Raw genomic sequence first — 14,791 nt, forward strand, 5'->3', positions numbered from 1 at the left:
AGGTTATATTTATTCCTAAATATTTTGTTCAAATATTCATTTGATGCTATTAATGAAACTGTCTTAATTTCATTTTCAAACTGTCCACTGTGGTGCATAGAAACATAGTTAATTTTGTATATAGATCCTGTAATCTTGCTGAATTAATGTATTTATTCTAATAGGGGATTTTTGTGAATGTTGCAATTCCTTGGGGTTTTTATATACAAGATTATATTGCCTGTGAATATAGATAGCTTTCCTACTTGCTTTCAAGACTGGATTCTTTTTATCTCATTTTCCTACCCGAATGCTCTGGCTGTAATCTCCAGTACACCACTGAATAGAAGCACTGTGAATGGACATCCTTCCTGATCTTGGGAAATTGTGGAAGTCTAAAATGGAAAGACCTGTTGTTTCCGGGGTGGGAAGAAACCCAGAGCCTGTGATGTGGTATCCACACCTCAAGTAGCCTTTTCTCAAAATATTTTTGGGGATTAGCAAATTAGAGCAAGGATGTTCAGGATGCTTGGAGATCAGATGCACTGAGTAAGAACTCACCCTCTGTCGTATGAACTGAGTTGTTCTCTCAGCCCTAAGAACATATGAACAGCAATATGAACAGAACATAAAGCCCCTTTTACTCTGACCAACACAACACCCTTCTTGCAGCCCATGGATTGGGGGAGCTGCTTTCAATGTATGCTTCCTATAATGGGCATTTCACAGCTCACTGGGGAGACTAACAGGGAGACGGCAACCCCACCAGGAAATTCAACACATTCATTATTCCATAAGGTGAAAAAAACTGCTGGAGGGTTGTAGACAGAAGTGACTTACCAGCTGTACCAATCATGCCTTGAAGACACCACAGCCTGACTATGTAATGACTGTCTTAGTTGTGACCCTGATAAGCCTCAAATCTCCAACATTACAGTTTGTACAGGCTGGTTTAATGAGATTGATGCAGATGCTCAGAGCAGTTATTAACTCCTGACATGGGACTTCAGCAAATGAGGTCTGCTGGCGAGTAATGACAGCAAAAGTGTCATAGCTGCATCTGACTCCCGTGTGTATGAGGTGCACTCAGAGCAAATAGATGCAGCACTCTGCAATGAGACCAAACCTGGGGGCCAAGTTGACACAGAGAGGTGTTTGTACATCCCAAGAATTTATAAGGGCCCGGGAGTGGGGTAGATGGGGTGGGATAGGAGGATGTTCAAATCTGCTTTTTCTGAGGCAGCCAGCTCAAGTCTCTCCATTGGCTCCTCCACCCCACTCCTCCTCAGCTTTTGCAAGGTTCTGGAGCAGAAGCAGAAGCAAAAAGTAACTGACATCACAGATAACAGGATAGTTAGAAATGTGCTTATAGAGCATAATTGTGCAAGTAAGATCATTAAGGTAGGAATTACTGCAATGAGTAAAACATGCACTCCTATAATTAATATAGGTACCACAGGAACAGGCAGCCATACTCTCCCCAGGTATACTGTGCATCCTGTCTCAGGAATGCATCAGCTGGAAATATATTCTTAGAATATACAAAAGAAATGTGGTTTAGATGAAACCACAGGCTTATTAATATGTTCAGGTATAGCCTAATGCCATGGCTGCAAGGTGCAGTGAAGTCTCAGTCAACACTGCCAATGGTGTCAAGCAGAATACTCATGTCACTCTCATGCTAGAATCCAGATTGTACACTTGCACTACCTTAGCATAAAGTATGGAAAATTCAGTAGGGAAGACATCTCTCTACTGAATTTGGGTAACAAGGATATTTCTTGTGTTCCTCTGGAACTGTGAAAACCTAGAGAAGAAAGATCTAAGAGATCATCATTCAATTCTTTCACTTACAGAGATGGAGTAGGAGATCGATGAAGGCCAGAAATTGCCCCCAAGGTCTGGACACAAACCCAAGCACGCTCCTCTTCTTTAGGAAGAGAAAATGTTAATGCAGGGTCAGTGAAGCACCATTTGACATCTGTGAATAAGGGGCCTCGTATGTAGACCCAGAGCATCATCCTGAGGCCATTATTTAGCTCTGAAACACAAATTATTCTTTCATCTCATTCACTTTGCCTAATAATCGTTTATAAATGCAGTTAATGCTTTTTAGAGCTATACTTTCAAGTGAAGTCATTAAATGCTCTGGCTTAAACATGTGCTTCCAAGGCACACCTGGGTGGCTCAGTCGGTTGAGTATCTGGCTCTTGATTTTGGCTCAGGTCATGATCTCACCGTTCATGGGTTCAAGGCCCATACTGGGCTCCACACTGATAGTGTGAGGCCTGCTTGGGATTCTCTCTCTCTCTCTCTCTCTCTCTCTCTCTCTCTCTCTCCCTCAAAATAAATAAACTTTTTAAAAAATGTGCCTCCAAAATATACACAGATCATTCTCAGAGAAATATTATCAAATGAGGGAACTGGGTATAAAATGCTATGCTCTAAAGAGAAATGAGTCTCCCATCAAAATATTCTTAGGAAACCCCTGGATAGAAATTGCATGGGTCTGTGCATGCACCCATGGAAGTGAAGCATACGCACTGTCAGAAGGATTCTATGGAAAAAACACCAAGAAATCTCCCAGGATTCCAGCAAGAAACCAGGATCCCTATTTTCCCCACATAATTTGTGACTTCCGTGTTCATTTACTTGAAGCCTCAACTCTGCTAAAAGCCTTAGAGCTTTTGATGCTGTTAAAGATGAGTGTCTAGTGAATTTAAAAGTGTTTCCTTCTCCCTTGCTGAAATTGGGAAGCCTGGTTCTCAAGTGTGGATGAAGGTGAGCCTGCCTGGTGGCATGGAGTTCTCCATTCTCTCCTAGCCCATGACCAGGAACAAGTTAAAAAGGAAAAGCTATTCGGTGTCTTCTGGTGTGTTCTCATACTGGAAAGGAAATAAGTTTTGGAATATGATTATTATCCATTCTTTTCATTATAGGATAACACAAAATGCACACTCTCTAGTTTGTTTCCTTGTAAGTAAAATTACTCCACCTACACGTGGGAGCAAAATCGAAGCTTTCCACGTTTTGTGCTCTATATTAAAAAAAAAAAAAGAAAAAAGAAAGGAAGAGAAATATGGGCAATGTGCTGGTCATTCAATTCTGGGGGTCTACAAACCTACTGCACCAATGTGTTGGAGGACTGGACATAACATGTAGAGCAGTCCCAACAGGTAACGTTTTAGTTTCATCTTGGGCAGCAGACATATAATGTGTTCTTCTTCTTTTTTGCAATTTAATATGTGTTTGGACAATGAGCTCTCAAGAATGGCTTAAATCTGAGAGAAAATTCCCCAAGGGAGCTAGCTGTCCACCCACTTCTGAGGAAACCCCGGGTTAGAAGCATTAACAAAGCAGTAGTTTCAGCAAACCTGAGACAGCCCCTGGCCGGTTTGTTCTTATGAGGGAGAGCCCAGTGCACTTGAATCCCAGCACAGCAGGAAGGAAAGAGGTAAAGGAAAGGAATTAGACCATCTAGAATAATTCCAATACCTCTAATGGGTTGACAAATGGCTCGGTGCTTCGAATTCTAGGAATATCTGTTTAACATTTTGTTTTTTGATTTACACATAATGAAATTCACTTGGGGGGGGGCTTCAGAAGTACTTTCTTTTTTTTTAATGTTTATTTATGCTTGAAAGAGAAAGAGAGAATGAGAGAGAGAGAGAGAGAGAAAGAGAGAGAGAAAGAAAGCAGGGGAGGGGCAGAGAGAAAGAGGACAGAGGATCTGAAGTGGGCTCTGTGCTGACAGCAGAGAGCACGATGTGGGGTTCAAACCCCACGAAACATGAAATCATGACCTAAGCTCAAGTTGGATGCTTAACTGACTGAGCCACCCAGGTATCCCGAAAGCACTTTCTTTAAACAAAGTTGCTTTTAGGCAGATGTTGGGAAGAATGAGGAAAAGGAAGAGGAGGGATTTGGATAGAAAACTCCTAAAAGGTACAACTACTTTGCTCTCTGATCTTGGGCAGGTAGTTTGTCTCCTGGGCAGCAATTTCATCACCTGTAAATGGGAGTGAAAACACAACCTGCCTCACGGTGCTCTCACAATGCAACGGAGACAGACCAGGAAGGATTTTGTAAATTCTGAAGCCGTATCCATCGGTGTTTGTATTAAATTATAGTGGGCCTTTTATTTATTTTTAAAAAAAATTTTTTTTCAACGTTTTTATTTATTTTTGGGACAGAGAGAGACAGAGCATGAACGGGGGAGGGGCAGAGAGAGAGGGAGACACAGAATCAGAAACAGGCTCCAGGCTCTGAGCCATCAGCCCAGAGCCCGACGCGGGGCTCGAACTCACGGACCGCGAGATCTTGACCTGGCTGAAGTCGGACGCTTAACCGACTGCGCCACCCAGGCGCCCCTAGTGGGCCTTTTAAATTATGGTCTTATTAAAATATTAATTTTTCTAGGATCAGCTGAAAAATAAAACTTGGAACAAATTTAATACCCACTCATTAAAAAGGGAGTCTGAAATGAAACCCATGTCATTTTGATAATCTCAAGAACATTTCACAGTAAGTTGACAAAGTTCTTGAGTGCTAACTAACTCAGTTGCAGGTACCACATCAGCTGCTGTGAGGGGAATGAGGTGGAATAAAGCATAGCCCCTGCCTTCCAGCAATGACCCCTCAGGGGTAGAGGACAGCTCTGCGAAGCTGAGACTGAGGGCAGACCAAGTGCATAGAGCTCCTGCAGGGGGACAGCCTAGCACTCCATGGGGATCCAGAGGAGGGAAGCAAATAGGTGACACAAACGGCCTGGGTCTTGACAAAAGGACCATGCTGCACACATTCAACGTGAGACTCCAGTAGTGGGGTGGGGGAAGTCAGGTAATTTCTTTTAATGTCTTACTATGAAAAGATTCTCTTCTTCTAAAATTTCTCTAGCCCACAAATACCTACCAAAGAATATTTTTCCATGGGAGAACAAAAGAAAAGCCATTGTTTATTGTTTCTTCAGAAAACAATGTTCTCTCTAAAATGTGTTCCTGTAAATAGCATTAATAGCTGAACAATCTGCAATTACCACACTCCCACTTATTGTTATGTATTAAAAAGGAATTAACAGACAAAAAGAGATTATTCCCCACAAGGAGAGCACTTTCTCACAGAAACAAAACTTGCAATTTAGAAGGCTTTTCTGGACATTATTTCCTTGTATCCAAACCTATCCTTCATGGATTATAAACCACAGTCATGATTTAAAATCTCTTATATTCAAAAATAGATCCTTTACACATGGGAGTTAAGACCTAAGTACAATTTGGTATTTGTAATGCCTCTAGAAGCCACCTCTCTGTCTCAGTTCTCTGCCTGAAGAAAAATGTGAATTTCTTAAAATCTTCATGGAATTCTAAATGGAAAAGAAGCTCTTGCAGGTCAACAAGTGATTTTCCAAACAACAAGAGAATCCCTTCTGTAGTGACCGTACTAGCACCTACTGAAGGCATAAGTGTCCTCACCTTTCCAGAGCCCCAAAGAGAGCCATTACAACCCCATTTCCGAGATGAAGCAGCTCAAGCCAGAAGAGGCTATGTGCTCACTGACTCGAGGAGGCAAGGCCAGGGCTCAAGCTCTTTTCCCCAGGTTGCCAGGAGATGGCCCAAACAGCTGGCCTTGGATGAGACAGAGCCTGAGAAGCTTATAAACCCCCAATCACATGCCAGGTCCTAATAGGACACCTGGTTAGAAAAGGCCTCTGGTGGTGAGCTGGAGTCTACCATCAGTCCCTACTCTGGAAGTAAGACAGTCTGACCTCCCTCTCCCCGCAGGCAGGGCTCCAGACATTTGAAAGAAGGCAACTCCTCACCACGCAAGCTGTTCTCTCGCCATCCTTCCTCCTCTGTCACTTGGCAGTGTGCACAGGGGAGCACAGCCACCCCAACTCCTCCCTGCCTCCACTCACACTTGCAGTGCTTCAGGCTCTGTGACTTCAGACCACACCACTCATTCACACTGGGCTTCCGGACCAAATGCACCTCAGGCATTTGTCCTGGTAACTCTGAATTAATGTGATGGCTCCATGCTTGAGTTCTTAAATTGTTTTTCTTTTTTAAAAATAAATTGAACCCTATGAAATCGAACCCCACTTTTGAAAAACAGTCCACTACTGGCAATTTTCATAATGTTCCACCTAAAACATTCGCCTCTCTTTAATCTCCCTGGTTAAATTTTTGTAGGGTTTAATTTCCCTAGTTAAGTTGAGACAGCTAGTCTTTCATTCTTGTTTGATTGCTGGGTTTTGTCATTTAATTTACATAGGCTGGCTCTTCTAGTCTGGTGTCATCAGCACTGGTACTATTGTAGGGCAGGGTTCCCCCAGCACAGCACTATTGACACTGAACCGTAAATTCTTTATTGTGGTCCTGTACATTGTAGAATGTTTAATGACATCTCTGGCTTCCACCTGCTAGATACCAGTGCATCCCCTTCCCCTCTTGTGACAACCAAAGTATCTCCAGACATTGCTCTGTGTCCCTAGACGGGACGGAGCAGCAACCACCACCACCCCTGGTCCCAGGAGTCATTGTTCTAGGGTAATGAATGATGGCTGCATCACCACTACAGAAAGTTCACGTCAGCCCTGCAATTAATTGATCGTTGGGGCCAAAGTCTCAACCAGAACGGTTCAGCTCAGCTATTTTGGTCATCCAATCTTCCCCATGATGCCACATGGATTTAACGAAGTCTTCCTTTTGTTTCTAGTTTCAATCAATCAACATATTTATTGAGTGTCTATTCCATCTGGGAAAAGACAAGATGCACTCCAGTGAGTTTACGAAAGGAGATTCTGGTGACTTGGGCCTTGTTAGAGGCCACAGTAGGGTTTCCTTCCAAAAAGAGACCTCAAGGCACAAGAGAACAATTTTTTCTACTGAAGGATGTAGGTCAGCTTATATGCTTTACCATATGGTAACAGTTTAGTAAGAACAAAATCTTTCAATTTTCCACATACACTGAGTTGCTATTATATTGCATTTTTACGCTTTAATTTATTTTGTGTAGCATGTGCTTATTAAACACATATGGCTAAACTCGTATTTAAAATCATAATTCATATTCTTCACTGATAGCATTTATTTGAAAGAAAGTCTTTATACCTTTAACTCCAAAAAGGGAAATCAAAGAAAACTCAAGTCTCTGGCCTCAGGTAAACCTCTCCCTCTCCAGGTCAGCCTCTGCTGCTATCGTCTTACACTTTTTAAAGCTATGAAGCAGGCTCACTGCACATGTGTTAGACCTCCTAACTGAAGCCTCTCCCATCTGTTACCTTCTACATATTTCTACTTTCCTTAACTGCGGCGTATGAGGGGTAAGTGAGCTCAGTCTACAGCTTAATGAAAATAATTACTGGTTTTACAGCTGTGAAAGAAAAGAACAAAATGCTCCGTTTATTATTTTGGTTCAGTCATCTGTCTTAAGTCTCCATGGTCAGTGATAGCTAAGCAAAGTTATAATAAAATTTTCTTTGGTAAAACTTGACTAATCTATGGCTTATACATTCTCATGAAACCGTATGGGAAACACGCAGGAACCAGTGGATGTTACTTGGTGGTATAACACTAACTATGTGATCGAGTCTACATTTTATTACTCTGAATTTGTACAATAAGCACATAATAAGAATTATTAACTTATTAATACATGTCAGGAGACGGTTCACACATATCACCTATCCTTGTAAACATTATTCTTCCATCAAAACTAAGTCAAACTTACAGTTTATTTATTCCCGTAGTAAACTCTTCTATTCAATAAAATCCCATTAATTAAAAAAAAGTAAATTCAAACTCATAAATACTATTTTTAGAAAAATAAAAGCTTTTTTTAAGTGTCAAAGTGCTTTCAAAAACAAATAGTAACAAAATTAGCTAACAAAAACGTAAGGTAATAGAGACCTTTAGAAAATCTAGGTTAATAAGCATAAATAAATTTGTAGTTTGGACATCACTGTTCAAATTCCAATAGATGATATGATACGTTAAGAGGAGAGGAAATGTGCCTGGAAATCTTTCCAACACATTTCTATTTCCTAACACCTACCTCAGTGTATTCTCCATACACCTGTTTCACCTGACCTTGTGCTGCAGTGCCCATGACAAAGAGAGGGGTCCCATCCTACCTTGCCCCCACTTTTTCTCAATTCATCTTCTTGCCTTTCTGAATTAATTTTTGCTTTGAGATATAATGGGAATAGTGCCAGCAGGCTCTATCTTCTCAGGCACTTGCCTCTCAGCACTATATCCAACCTGTCTGAAATACTTTCTCTCTCTCTCTCTCTCTCTCTCTCCCTCTCTCTCTCTCTCTCTCTCTCTCACACACACACACACACACACAGAACTATACACATTACACATATATGCACATATAAATAAATAAATTTATTCACACAAACGCCATCTGTTTCTTAGTCCTTCTGAGGCCCTCATTACCTTGCCTTTGGCTACTACAGCAATTCCCTTTCTGTGTTTGTTGCCATCACTCCTTCCTGACTATAATCCATCCCACATAACCACTATGGTTTAGGCTTCTTAAAATGCTTTTTTGGCAATGTTGAGTTTTGTGCTTCAAAACATTCAATGGCTCCCCATACATATGGGATGAAAATGATGCTGAATCAAGGTTCCCTACAGGGCTGCCTAGATTTATGTCCATACATTATTTCCAAGCACATATCTGGCACTAAATACAAACCACTATGGTCACTGTTCCTCGAACATGGCTTGAGAAGGTCTGTATCTCTGACATGCGAAATTCCATCCTGCTTCTCATCCTACAGTTTAAATCCTATCCATCCCTGAAAAGTCTGCTCAAAACGATTCCACCTCCTCTGTGAGCTGCTTTCGAACCAATTTGGCTACAAGGGTATTCAACCCAGTTCAATTCTTATAATGTGTGTACCACTTATTTGGCTCTTGCACAAGCTGAATGATCCCGTACCTACTCACTTACGTGTATCAGACCGCTGTCTACACCCTCAGAACCTGACTAGGTAGTTACAATGGTGAGAAAAAATACTCAACATGTAAAGATTATCGAACCTTTTGCTATCTTCAGGAAAAAACAATGTGACCCTAATAACAAAATGCCTAAAAATAGACCAGAGGATCCAAGAATGCTCAATAGGAGAGGGCCTGAGAGGTCCTCTAGTCCAACTTATTCATTGGTCTCGTGTGCTCAGGCAAGGGCCCCATGGCCAGTGGGAGATAATGCTGAGTCTATCTCCCAGGTCTGTCATCTCCCAATATGTGGTCTGTCATCCATAAAAGTCAAATGTTGAATATATTTTGAAGCTACCTTATATCATTATGTCTTGGAAGATACATTTCCCTGTTCTTAAAAACCTTAGGAATAAGGTCTGGGATTAGTCCTGTTTCTATTCACTGTACACCCTATAGTTTTAAAACATTGTTTTCCAATGAAACTTTTAAGTTAGCCTTCTAGAGTTCCTCCTCTGATATACATCAAGGTTACCATTTAATCCCCTAAACATCAGTTAGACCTTTAAATTTATAAATATGCAGTTTATCTTGGTAGCACTGACTCCAAATATCAAGAATTTAAACCTTGGTAAGAATCACTTGCTGTAGAGAATAAGTGCCTTAGAGGTTTATTAGAATTACTTCCTTGGATATATTGGTTCCTAATTTGCCATCTTAATTCTGCACTTTTCCTCAAATTCAACACTCATTTATGTTTAGCTTTAAATATATTTATAAATGTATGTATATCCAACACACGGTTCTAGTTATAAGTCTAACTTTTCAGCAAAGAATAACTCTTTGTCTGAGAAAAGGTGATGCAATTATTACATATCACTGCATGATACAGGCTGTCTGGGGTTATTAAAAGAGTCAGGTATGGCCAATTTACAAGTATCACCCCTGTACCTTGCTTTCATAGCTCACTGCTGAGTCTTATGCTCATTGAGGGGCCCCTTGGGATCTTTTTACAAACGACTGTTTATTATTATATTATTCCATCATATACCTCAGGAGAGGAGGTTGTAACATCCGTTAAGAAAATCAGGAGCTATTTTGACTTCTAAGAACATTACTCCATATACGATGTTTAAAATTATGTTTTCTTTAGCACTGGTATGGCAAAAGGTTCAGTAAAACATAAAGTTAAATAAAAGCAAAAGGTTCCTGAAACAAGTGAAATATTCTTGGCTACAAAACAAATGGCTAAAATTAAGGGAGGGCAAAAAGAAATGCTACAAGTGCATTTAGCGACTGAAATATGAACAGTTTTGATCACGTATCACCAGCACCCACCATGGTAGCATGCAGAGCGCTCCCTGCCTGAGCCACGTTCTTACTTGCAGACAACAGAATCCACTCGGCTGAGATGAGGACAAAGGGTATTTATATCAGAGCACTGGATGGCTTACAGAGTTTCTAGAAGTGCCAGGGAACCCAGCATGAATGCTTCATGTCCAGGAACAAGGTGGTGAGCAGAAACGTCCAGCTATACCACAGAGCGGTTCCAGTAGAGCTACTGTCTGCCCTTGCCGCCATGACACAGGTGCCTGAGCAGAACCCCCGTGACAGCTGCCACTCACCACTCCCTATGCGTACTTTCCAGAACCACCATGTAGGTGCCCCTGTTGGACAGGACATAGTGGGTGCCAACCCAGCCACAGGAGCTGGGGACATGCAGAGTTCAGCTTTTTAATTCCCATCATACAGATGGCACACTGGGCAGGGTGAGGAGTGGGTAGAAAGTGAGCCAGTGGCCGATGATTCTGAATCCCAAGAGGGTTAAATCAACATTTTACTTAGGTCTGACCTACAGCAAGGGGAGAGGGTATTTCTCCATCTGTTCTGAAATTTCACAATGCCTAATTATATCTTTTAGTCAAACGAGTATGTTCAAAAGTGAGAAAATACACAGGGAAGGAAAAATATTAACATTTTACGATAAGAGTATGTTCTTTTCCTCATACTCTTCAGTGTCATTACAAGGGCTCATGTTTACTGAGGGCTGTTTTGTCCAGGCTCTGAATTGAGTACGTTATATATTTTAGCTCCACAAAGTCTTCAAATACCCCTTATGGTAAGCACCACAATTACCTGCATTTTACATATTAGGGGAGAAAGGCATAGGGAAGTCAAATGACAAGGTATAGCCAAGGCTGGAGCTCAGACAGGTTGTCTTGAAGCCCATGCTCTTAACTATTACACTATATCATACTATATTACACTAAATCATGACTTTATCCTGTTACAATTCAAATTTGTCACTAGATGGTTACCTCAGGGCTGAACAATACACATTTTTCCACCTCAGGCCCCATGCTTTTTTGTGCATTACAAAGTAGGCTAATACAAAATTATAGATGGAAATGACAAAGACCTATATTTCCCAAAATTTCTATATGCAAATTTGCAATAATTTTACATTAACATAGGCTTTGCACTTAAAAGAGAATTTAACTTTGATGTGTAACAAATTACATTAAGACATTAAATCTGTAAGTCATTGTTAAAAAATAGTTTGCTTATTTTAAGCAAAGAAAACGTTCCAGTCTTTGATATATGTTCTTAGAAACATGAAAATAAAATTCCTTTCCTCAGCTGTCCCTTTCCATTTTACACATATTGATCTTTCCATATGTTTTAAATAACAATGAAATTAATAGGAACTGTTTTTAATAAATCTAAATCATAGCTCTTTTCATGTCCAAATATTTTGGGGAAGACTGAGGTGAAAAAGCCGCTGAGGCTTTAGGAAAAACTAAGAACAACGAGGAACAGCTTTAGAAGAGCAGTTGAAAGACAGTGAGGAGCTGGGGAGGCAGCTGTGGAAACCTATCTCGGGTTGGAGGTGGGAGGGCGCTCTAATCAGGAGGAGTCTGAGGTGGGGGGACCAAGGCTGGAGTCCAGGTAGAACAAGACAGAAGGAGGAAGGATCAGAACAAACAACTGTCTGACAGGCCTGTTAGCTGTGAATCAATGGGGAAGACATACCCTGTGGAATAAACCACGCCTTTCCTGTGAATTCTAACAGCCTTTTTAGTGTGTGGCATTGGGCAAAAGTTCTTGATATTTTTTGAACCTTTGTTATTTAAACAGTGTGTTATGATATTTATCTAACTGAATTGCAGAGACAAACCAGTGGGAAAACATCACGCAGGTGCCAGCACAGAGTCTGGCACAGTGGGAGTCGGGGAAATAAAGACCCTCTACCCTCATCAGCCAACCAGATACAAAGGAGCTGGGCAGAAGGAAGCCAAGTGGAAGACCCTTCACAGGAAGGCTGGGCAGTCAGTCCCACAAGTCACCCCAAATTTTATTCATGATGTATAGTTATTTTGAAAGTCCTTACAATCCAAATTATTTTCTTTCTAAACCAGTAACAGGATCAATTTTTTTTAAATTCAGAGTGGAGGAAAAGTACAGCTATTTCAAAGCATTTTTTCAATCATACTAATAAAACTATATGATTTTTCAATCATACTAATAAACGAATAAACTCAGACTACACATGAACTTGGGAAAATACTACTTGATAAGGTCACTGTTTTAGCTATTAAATTATTAAGTTAATAGACTAGCTAAAACTGGTCCAAACAAAAACGTTGGTTTGTAATGTGATGCATTTTGGCTGTTCAAAATGTATTACTATTGATATTTTAAATACAGAAATGACTATATTTGTTTTCATAATGAATTGGCCACTATATTAAATGTAACCATGGTTTTATACGATTGTACCATAGAACACAGTCTGTGAGACATCTATTTTACAAATAGGTTTTTAAAAAATGTTTTTTTAACATTTATTTATTGTTGAGAGACAGAGAGAGACAGAGTGTGAGCAGGGAAAGGGCAGAGAGGGGGAGACATAGAATCTGAAGCAAGTTCCAAGCTCTGGGATGTCAGCACAGAGACTGATATGGGGCTCAAACTCATGAACTGTGAGATCATGACCTGAGCTAAAGTCAGACGCTTAACTGACTGAGCCACTCAGGTGCCCCACAAATAGGTTTCTTTAATAAAAAAAAAAAGTTTTCAATTACTATAAGGACCCATAGATCTGGAAATGAAAGATTTTTAACATCTTAGAGCTTATTTCCACTTCAACACTTTTTTAGTCACTGCTGACATAATTTTGATACTCTCATATTTAGGGAAGCATTTGTAAAATGACTATGCCACACAATCATGCTCTCAGGGCCATGGGCCTTGGGGCCATTTCAAAGGCCAGTGGTGGAGGGTGAGCCACACAGTGAGTTATGCAGGCAAGTATGCCACCCAGAGGTGAAAGGAAATTCACCTTGGATTTTTTTCTAAGATAAAACTAATAAATGTTAGAACATTTTAAATTATTTGCTATTACTTACCTTACTAAGAAATGAGGAAGATTTTTATAAGGTTCTCTCTGCAGGAACAAAGTCTTTTAGCACCGGGCTAGTGACTTTTTGAGAACTCTCATAAGAAGGAAATGGTACTAGTCACAGGTACACAGTTCACGGATTAAAAAACTGAATTTAACTGTATTCTCTACAGTAAGTGCTTTCTTATTTTTTTATAATTAATGTAATATGTGTTTCCAGAAGAACATATAAGTTCTGGAACAACCACCATGATCCATTTAGGCATGTGGACCAAAAGTTAAACTAATTATCAGAGACATTTCTTACTTAAATGAGAAAAGTTTCTTTCATTAGAAGGTTTTCTGTGCAATTTTCTTCTGGAAAAGGAACAAGGTTTACTTACAGTAAGTAATTCTTTCGGCAGACAGTCAGGGCTTCTCAAGTATATACTAATAATTGTTAAGGCTGCAGAATACAGCCACTTCTATTAAGCACACATAAAAATTCAAGCCTCTAATGGCTAGACAATAGGCTGATTATAAAACAGAGATTTATGATATCCCTGTTTTGTCTTACAAGTCTGGATGTTGGGATCACTTTTAGTAACAGACCAACATTTAAGACTTATGTATTTTACAATGAGCCACAAAAAAATCAAACTCAACTGAAAACATGACATATATTAAAATGGGAAAATGATTTTAAGTATAAAATATGAAAACTCCCTTTTCTACCCTGTAAAATCATATTTTTTAAATAATATTTTGAGTTCTCAAAGTCTTATTTCTTCTCACTGATCGTTTCATTTCCACTCTGATAGACTTTAAAATAGAAAGATGATCCTAAATTTACATCCATTTATATTACTTTCTAGAAAACTCATTCCAGGAATACCCCAGTGTTAGCTGCTGACTTCTAATTTGTTTTTATTAATTGAGAAAATTCTACAGTTGATTGTTATTTCCAAGTAAATTTTTCTCCCTGCAAAATCTTAGCAAAATACTTCTTTACAGTACTGTGTTAACTAAGCTTTTGTCTCTTCTGTCACTGAGGGATCTCGTCATGATCCGTGAGAGTTAATTCTCTTCCTTATTTATACACCTCAATCTTCCACCCACCTGAAGCTACGTCATTCTGTGAAAGACGCTTCCATCTGCAATGATGGCTACAGATATCTGAGCACAGGACACAAACGGCTCTACTTTTGCACCTCTATTTCTGCGTTTATTTAGGAAATCAATGAGACCGTGGGTGCAAGTCCAGCCTATTATATAGGGATATCCTCCATGCATTGTTGGAACTGGGGCAGATATGACAAAGACAACCCAGTAGGCCAGTGCAGTTACTGCTTCAGATAAAAGCTCAATGATGAAAGCTCCAGGGTGTTATCAGGGATATATTGCGAGAGTTTTAAATAGGGCTAAAGGGTCGAGAAGCTTCAAGAAATGCGTTCTGAAGCAACAAGGAAAAACTGGCTACTCA

General features: G+C 40.0%; 1 protein-coding gene across 7 annotated transcripts in view; it reads right to left on the reverse strand.

The window, feature by feature from the left end:
* Positions 1 to 14,791, reverse strand: part of RALGAPA2 (Ral GTPase activating protein catalytic subunit alpha 2) — a 312,686-nt gene that overhangs the window by 155,703 nt on the left and 142,192 nt on the right. The gene's annotated exons all lie outside the window — the stretch shown is intronic.

Source organism: Acinonyx jubatus, chromosome A3 (genome assembly GCF_027475565.1).
Source record: "Acinonyx jubatus isolate Ajub_Pintada_27869175 chromosome A3, VMU_Ajub_asm_v1.0, whole genome shotgun sequence".
NCBI classification, from domain to species: domain Eukaryota; kingdom Metazoa; phylum Chordata; class Mammalia; order Carnivora; family Felidae; genus Acinonyx; species Acinonyx jubatus.